This window comes from Corvus brachyrhynchos, unplaced genomic scaffold (genome assembly GCF_000691975.1).
Source record: "Corvus brachyrhynchos isolate BGI_N302 unplaced genomic scaffold, ASM69197v1 scaffold408, whole genome shotgun sequence".
Lineage (NCBI taxonomy): Eukaryota > Metazoa > Chordata > Aves > Passeriformes > Corvidae > Corvus > Corvus brachyrhynchos.
This window is the reverse complement of record NW_008239759.1, coordinates 1121118-1129734: the sequence shown is the minus strand read 5'-3', so window position 1 is coordinate 1129734 and position 8617 is coordinate 1121118. Positions and strand designations below refer to the sequence as shown.

General features: G+C 38.7%; 1 long non-coding RNA gene across 2 annotated transcripts in view; it reads right to left on the bottom strand.

Annotated features, from left to right (window-relative positions):
- Positions 1–893: 893 nt before the first annotated feature.
- LOC108448752 overlaps positions 894–8617 on the bottom strand; it is a 112446-nt gene continuing 104722 nt past the window's right edge. Inside the window, exons 5-6 of one of the 2 annotated variants that reach the window (XR_001864767.1) lie at positions 3109–3166; positions 894–1697 (exon numbers count right to left, since the gene is read on the bottom strand). This is a non-coding gene — a long non-coding RNA (uncharacterized LOC108448752). Of the gene's footprint in view, positions 3167–8617 lie in introns of both variants that reach the window. The other variant, XR_001864766.1, reaches the window with a different exon arrangement.

The window sequence follows — 8617 nt, the reverse complement described above, 5'->3', positions numbered from 1 at the left end:
GTGTTTCTCTCAGATTTTAACTTTCTGTGTACTATTTTTAACTTCTGATGTTTTTATATCCTTAAAATCTAACCTTCCTTTTAATGGAGTTACCAACTTGAGATCTAGCTATAATTTGTCAAGTGTTTCAGAGGAACTTGGTTTTAATCCAGACACACTGTGTGCTTTCATGGTCAGGCAAGTTATTATAAGCCATTGCCTTCATCTTCATGAAGAGGTACTGTGTGGGCAATATCTGTTGTGTGCTTCAACAGACAGACTAACACACTACCTGGAATAAAACTTGTCAAGGAAAAAATGTGTTTTTCTAACAGCAACAAGGAAATGTGGGTTTGAATAAAGAAATCTGCTGTGCTTTTCTAAATAAAGTGAATGTTTTGCTGAAAATGTTTTCCCATCAAGGGGGAAAAAGTTGAGAGATCATCTCATTTCCACAATTTTAAAATAATGAGAAAGACTTGGTGTTTTTTTTCATTTTTATTGGCTCAAATTGTACAGGAAGCACACTAGTTACAACTAGCAAACAATTAATGAGTTAATGAGCTCTGAGTCTAGATCATGTGTGGCTCAGCTTAAATTGGGGTTCCTGTTGATGGGTAGAACCCCAGAAGAGGCTTGTTTGTGAGCTGGGCTTGTTCAGGATGGCCCTGAGATGGAGCAGTTTTATATTAAAGAAGCATCTTTGGATCATATTTCTCTGACAGAACAGCCAAGGAACTTTGATGAGCCAGCATTGCATGAGGGTATGGAAATTCTTGGGCTGAAACTCTACAAGTAGTGACCTTAGTCACAGCAAAAATTCAGCTGCAGAGTGACAACCAGTGAAGGGAAGCAACGAATGTCTGTCCAGATTCCCAGCTATGCTGGAATGTGAAGAGGAACACAGATATGCATGAATTTTCACCATCCTTTATTAAAGAGAAGTATTTTGTTCTTCTGATCCATAACCTCTAAGTCATGCAATTCTAGCAGGTGAAGTTTATGCAAACACATGTTTTGGCATCTTACTTAACATCCTCTGTTAAGGAGGACTTTGCTGAAGCTGTGATTTCAGACAACACTGCACATGAGAAAATACTTCAAAAGAAATTTGAGTATAATGAAAACTAAGGTCTTTTCCTTGCTGTGGAAAGGATTAAACATGGGGAGTTTTGTGAGTGTAATGAGAACCAAATGTTTGCCAGTAACTATACAAGGTTGCTTCAGTATCAATAGTAGTATAAGCATTGCATATCCTATGAAAGCATGCAACAAACCAAAGCTGCTTGTTGTTTTAAAGAAAAATCCTTATTTCTAGGTGACCAATTGATAAGAACATCTTCAGAATACAGTCTCAGCCTCCTCCTTGTCTCAGTGTCCTTATACCCTTGAGTATAAGTCTCCAGACAAATCTTGTATTTTATCATCTTCCTTAACACATGCATTATGTATACAGGTCTCCATGGATGGTAATGCCTTATCTTGGTATGTTGCAGTTTACCTTTGCTTCCCCACTTTTTCCTACTTTAAATTCTGTGTGAGAACATTGTGCAATCTACCAATTCCTTTAAAGCAACAGAAACCTATAGGCTTTGAAGAGCAATTAATTAGTACATGGTAATGTTAAGGAGAATGTAGCCTTCCGGAAGATTGCACTAACTTCACAATTCAGTAAACCAATCTGTAATGGTAATAGGAGAGAAATATGTGCAGAGATCCTAGGAAGAAGAAGAACACAATCATAGTGAATGCTTGAATATGGATAACTAAGTGAAACTCTGTAGTGTGAAATAGTTTGTGCAAATTACTATGTGTAACTTGTTCTCAATATACTTGTAAACATGAGTCCTTCTTCCTTCAGCAAAAAGTCGTTGATTGAAGCTCTGCAAAAATCTGCAAAAATCTGCAAAAATTTGCAAAAATGGAGAAGGAATGCTGGGAACCTAATACTTCTGAGGCTTGTGCAATAGTCTTCACTTTGATCTGCATCAAAGCTACTGCTTCAAAGTTATTTCTAAAGGACAGAGACTAAAACTGGAAAAGGAAAGTGCATGAGCCTGATGTATTAAAGAGTCTCTGTTCTTCTGACTGCTTGGTTTCTGCACTGCAATGAATGCAAGATGAGAAACCGGGAGTAAATGAGCTGTAATTAAGTAGCAATGGTAGCAATGCTTTTGTTCTGGCTGTTTGTATGTTAATCTTTTAGACTGCTGGCCACAGAATCTACCCAGAGGAATACTTGGAATATTCTCTTTGAGGAGTAGAAAAAGAAGAGAACTGGAGGAAAAAGGGGAATAGTCAGGGAGGAAATATTAATCAAAACAGGTATCTATAACAAACATCAGTGTTAGAATGTTTTTCATGTGATATGACATCTGGTGCTTATTTAATGAACGAACTCCTATAAAGACATGGTTTTTACCAGAAAGATTTCATAATATTAGCATAACTTTATTCAGTGGGCTTAGTTGTTATGATTTAACATAATTCTGTCTTCAGTTACAGGGTATTTATTTCTATGCAACAAGATTCTGCTTTAGTCAGGTTTGACCAAATTATAAGTACTTCTTAGGTCTTCTAAATAATTTGTAGATGTGTTGTCTAAGAAAAGAAGTACAAGGGAAGTGATATCAAGCCACTTCTCTACCTACCTGACTTCCTTCCCAACACTGCCTGACAAGCTTGGGTGATTACTACAACTGAGCAGAAGGCCATCTGCCTAGTACTTCTGCCTTCTTACGCAAAATTTAAAAGCAAAAAAAAAAGAAGGTCTGCTGAAATGTCCAGGCAGGAAGCATTACTCCCATTTCCTGTGTGATATCTGTTACCTGTGTAGAAGTTCTGTGTCAAAGTTTGCAATAAAAATGACAATATGAACAGAGTATAAATTCCAGTATTTTTCCTATTACAAAAAAACCCCAAAAACGTAGAAACTGATTTAAAGAATCAATAGTATTTTGAAATAATGTTGTCCAACCTCATCACATTTCTAAAATTTGAAACGCAGAAGTATATAAACAGAAAAACACAGACTAACTCCGTCAGATGTATTCTATTGTTTTTTGAAGCAATTCAGGCAGTCAAATATCCTTCACATTTTATGCATGTAGAAAATTGGTACAAACTCACTTGTGAAGAAAAATCAGTGACATCCGGTTCACCTATAGAAGCCAGGACTTCATTAAGTCTGTGGAAAATATATAGAAATTAATAAAGGTAAGGAATAGTGTAAATGGAAGAAAATAATTACAGGCTTTGTTGCCAAGAAGGAACTTTTTCAGAATCTAGGATCGAAAACGGAACCAAACTTTGTATCTATTTGAATACACATTTAAATACAGTGCATAATGAGACAAACATAACTCTCCCAGGTTTTTTTTTAGTAGCTCTTTGTAATGAAGAGTAAGAAGTAGCCTTTGTACCAATAATATCACTGCGACATGTACCTCTGATTTCAGGTAATTGAAGAGAGCAATAGATAAGCACAAATATCTCATTAGTCAAGGAACCATCACAACAGCACTAACAGTGCTGTTTTAACTAAACAGCTTTGTGTTTTATAAAGAATGAGGTAAAGGGGAATCAGGCTTGTGCTTTAAATTAGATACTTTGTGATAGATGTTTGCTTTCGTCTTTGTAAAAATGGATTCATCTTTATGGAAACATGTTTGAAATATGAAATATAAGTAAATGAAGTAAATAAATCAGGTTTAAGCATCATCCTTTGAGGATCTTTTTCTTGTAATACATGATTTTCATCAAGAAAATCCACAGCTGTCTAAATGTTTGGATCATTCTTTGTATAAGTTGAGTAAAGAATTGAGATGAAAAAGAGCTTAACTATTGAAGACTGCTTTCAGATCTTCCTAGTGCCTCAAGGGTGAAACTTTTTTTCACGAATGATAAGTCCCTTTTCCAGCTGCATGTATGTAGTTTACCCACATACACATATCAGATGGCTGTGATTTAGGGCATAAACATATCTTTCATCCTGAGTCCAATAACTCATTGCAGCAGTCATTTTTGCCTAACCTAAAATAATATCCAGGAAGTCTGCATACAATTTTCTGCCTGAATTTGGGACTTCACTATTTACTGGGCTGTGGTAGGTTTATATTCTTCTTGATTTGCAATATGCTGAAACAGTGTCACTAAAGGAGTCTTGTTCTAGTAAAAAGTGTCTGTATACTCTATCTTTTTCACTAGCCAAAATTGAAAAATTAATTTCAGAAACTCATGGAAAAGCTTGACTTTTTAAAGACAGAGCAAATTCAGTGATGTCCTATTTCACTCTTGTTTTATTCTTTCCTTCTTTAAAGGTCTAGTGGTTGTTGACTGATGGCCTTTTTTTTTATTTATCCAGGAGTTTCTTCCTTATCTTGCCCTCTATGATTTGTTGCTCTCGTGGGTGAAGTGGTAATTGGTGACTTGCCGAGCCGCAGCAACCACGCAGTGTTGAATTTCAAACCTCTGGTCTCTTGCCTGCACCCACCTTGCTCCCAGGATGGGCCACACACAGGTAAAAATGGTTGGAAAAAGAGCATGTTTTATTAATGCATCCTCAGCAAAGCTGTTTTCCCAAAATGGGTTCTTTTAACCCATGTGCAGGTAGTCAATCCCCACACAGAGTTGATGTATCTGCTTTATGTACAGTCCTGCACAGAAAGGGGTGCTGGGTGGCTAATCCGTAAAGCCAGCACAATGACTATCACAACTTTTCATTGTGTTTATACATTTTGGCAAATGCAGTAGTGTTCACTGACTACAAGTTATATGGTTCTTATTAATTAGTATTCTATATTCTGTCGGTTAAAAGATTCCCTTGCTTTTTATACCAATTAATCTGCATGCTCAGAGTTGGTGGTTTTCTTGGGTCAGTAGGCTGTGAGTAAGCAGTTGTGATCTCCTCCTGCTAGAATTATCTTTTACCCAGAGAGAGATGATATTGGCACAGTTGCTGAGTTGGCTTTATGACTTTCTTCCTCACCTTGGGAGTTCTGCCTGTAAATTCGGCATTCACTGTGTCCACTATCAGTAAGTAGTACATCCTGCTCCCCAAGTTTTGTCATCCTCACCTTAGGCATGAGACTACTGAAGCATGTCCAGCTCTAAACCTGTTATTCATGAAATGATGCAGTTGGCTTTTGCATGGTTGAATGTTTAGATTTTGCAGGTTTAATTAATTAAGATAATTAAAAATAGTCATTTAAGTGGTTAAAAAAGGGTTGATAATTGTTGTTGAAACTTGTTATTCCCTGTTAAAATTGTTTATCTCCCCTAGTTATGTTTGATGGTGATTACTGCTCACATCTTTTCTGATTGCCAAGTTTGGTGGTTATGTTGAAAATCAGTGATTAAGTTGTGTTGGTCAGGTCACTCCTTTATTAAATAAGTTCTTGATTACAGTTTTTAACAATAAACTTAACAGTCCTTTGTTAGTGTCCCTCCCCAGAGACTTCAAACCTTCCCCACAGGCAGCACCCCCAGAGCTATCCCTGAGGGACTGCAACTTGACTCCATGGCAGCCATGCATACAAATGAGAAGCCTTTCCCGCCACAGAAGGAGATGACACTGCTTGCTGTCCTTCCAGCTGTCCACTAGCAGTCTGTTCCTGAAGGATGGCACCCTGTGGAAGGGATCTGCACTGGAGCCCTTCAGAACTTCAGCCCAATGGAAGGACTTAATTGGAGAAGTTCGTGGAGGGCTGTTGTGAAAGGCACCCCAGAGTGGAGCAGGGGAAGAGGAAGAGAAAAAAGGAACAGCAGAGAAAACATGAACTGACCACAGCCCCCATTCCTGTCCCCCTGTGGTCCTGAAAAAAGAGGAGGTAGAGAATTGGGAGTGAAGCTGAGCCAGGGAAGAATGGAGGGTTGGGGGAAAGGTGTTTAAAATTTGGGTTTTGTTTCTCATTATCCTTCTCTGGTTTGATTTGCAATAAATTCAGTTAATTTCTCCAAGTAGAGCCTATTTTGCCCATAATGGTAATTGGTGAGTGACCCATCCCTGTTTTTTCTCAACTGCCAAGCCTTTCATTTTATTTTCTCTCTCCTGCCCAGCTGAGGAGGGGAGAGATAGAGCAGCTTTGGTGGGCGTTTGGTGTCCAGCCAATGCCAACACACTACACTGTCCTTTGGTTCGATGCATAGATTTCATGCACTAGCTTAATTAATGAGAAAACAAGCTAGGTCTGCTGGTACTACTCAGTGATTTACAAATGGTTAAAAAGTAATCCCTCAAAACAGTGAATATGACTGTGACAATGTCGCTGCCCCAGAGAGTGTTTTATTTTCTTGGCACTGTGTGCTGATGCTAGACAAATTCAAAGACTTGCATGTTCTTAGTGAACCTCTAAAATTCTGATGTTGAGTTCTGTTTTGCTTGCTATATTGGATGGGCATGAAACCAAAGGAAAACAATATATCTCTGTTTATCCAATTTCTTGTTTGTAGTTTAGTCTTTTTATATGTATATAAACTAAAACGTTGCATGAAAGAAGAACTTAGTAGCACCCAAACCTTAAACTATTCTCTTCCATTTTAAAGCCTTAATTTTTTAATGAGAATCTCATCACTGATCAAACAAAAGACAAACTGAATTTTCTTCTCCATTCCAATTTATTTAGATGTGTATGAAATATACTCAAGTGAAGAAAAATGGTTGAATGTCACATTTCAATCTACAAAGAATCATTGTATTTTCATTAGGAAAAAGAGTAAACTTTCATATCCTGTTGTATATATTAATGAAAAGTTATACATATTAATGAAAAGAAAGTTCATTTTGCAGTTCTTTTTGCCTCCAAAACTTCTGTTGAGAATAGTATTCAAATATTTATCTGTACTAAAGAGATTATTCCATGTAGTAAATGAAGCAGCATAGACTGGACTCCATGATCCAGAAATACTACCAATTTTCTTTGAAACTGATGGGAATTTTGTTGCACACTTGCAGAGTCTTCACAGCCCCTACATTTGGCAAACCAACAGCAGAACAGGTAGGAATGTGACAGTCTCAGACAGTGTGGTGTATTTAAATCACACACACTGTGGGGGTGTTGGCCCAAAACTGGTCAGGCTGGAGATTGTGACTTTTGGCTGGATTAAACAGCATTTACGGAATTAAAGCAATCCCTGACCTAAAAAAAAAGAGTGAGCCAAAGAGAGGTCTAGGAGAAGCACGAGGGCAGCAGTGGCAGCAGGGATGGTGCTGCAGGAGCAGATGCCATCAGAGCTCAGTCTGACACCACACAAGTCACCCAGGGGTGTCCTGGCCTCTGCCCTCCCAGGGGTGCCACGAGCAGCCTCTCCTCCTGTCTGCCTGGTCCAGGTGCTGGGGCAGGAAGAAGGACCCGTGCTGGGGTGCTGGCTGGGAGCTCTCAGGGCAGCTCCACCCCAGGGGGGTCTGCAGCCGGGGATCTCAGGAGGGACGAGCCTCCATCACCTGGGGGCTTCTCCAGAGGGGCTGCAGGGTATTGCATGTAGGTTACGGACGGTCGGAGACGAGAGATCTCTATAGTCTGATCTTGGGAGGTTTATTGCAAAGGGCGTGGGTACAGGGGCACTGCTTAGAGCTGCCAGCCACAGCTCGGAGCAGGCCCAAGAGAGCAAGAGAGTAAAAGTAAGAGCAAGTAGGTAAACGAAGAGGAGGTAAGTAAGAGTGGAGAAGAGTGGAGTAAGAGTGAGAGAGTAATAAGAGTGTGTGAAGTCCTGGTTACAATACAATAAATCATCTTCTGTACTGAATATTCTAATTGTCACTAACCAATCTAATACAAGATACAAATCCTATAGCATTTACATACAGCCTATAAGAGTTCTTATATTACCATAGAGTGTTACATCTTAACTTCTAAAAACTACTCTTTGGACCCCTTCTGCTGAGCTAGTAGGGTCTGCTCTGACCCTTGGACCTGCTTGCAAGCAGAGGGTATTGTTCCATCAAGAGGGGATTATCTTCAGTGGCCATACCATTGTTTTCTAGTTGTTCAGTAACTAAGACTTGGTATTTCAAAAGTGGCTTTCATTTCGATGTTGCCTGTAGTTTTCATATTCCCAAAATCTTTTGTCAGGCAATCATATTTACAAGGCTTTCCTGTTTCATCTTCCCCAACAATTGCACTTCCTGGGATTAGTGACAGAGGGGTGCTCAGAGACTGGGGATGTTTATCAGCATTTTCTGAAAGGCTCCTGATATGTGGTTCATGAGTTACATTGCTGACACTGATCTCAAAAGTGTAGCTGACTGATTGCCAGTTAATTACATGTCAATAATAAATGAATAAACCACTTTGATCCTGATTTGGTTTAACATGAATATTTTTTTCCCTGTGATACAGTGTTTATTCAAGTAACTGAACAGAAAAAGAGCAGACACAAAAAGCCAGGAATGTTTTTTGAAATTGTGTATACATACATTATATATAGCTATAAATGAGCTTAATCATGGTAAATGCAGAAATTATCTCTCTTTGGACATCAAAGATTTTGTGCCAGCAATTTCTTTCTATATGTTGGGGTTTTAGTTTAGTCTTAGTTTTTTTTCCTGTTAAAGGAATTTTCTCCCATATGCATGTTGCTAGGGGACAAATAGCTGTACTTAAAAAGACAAAAAAGGGGAGTGGGGCGGGCCTGGCTACTC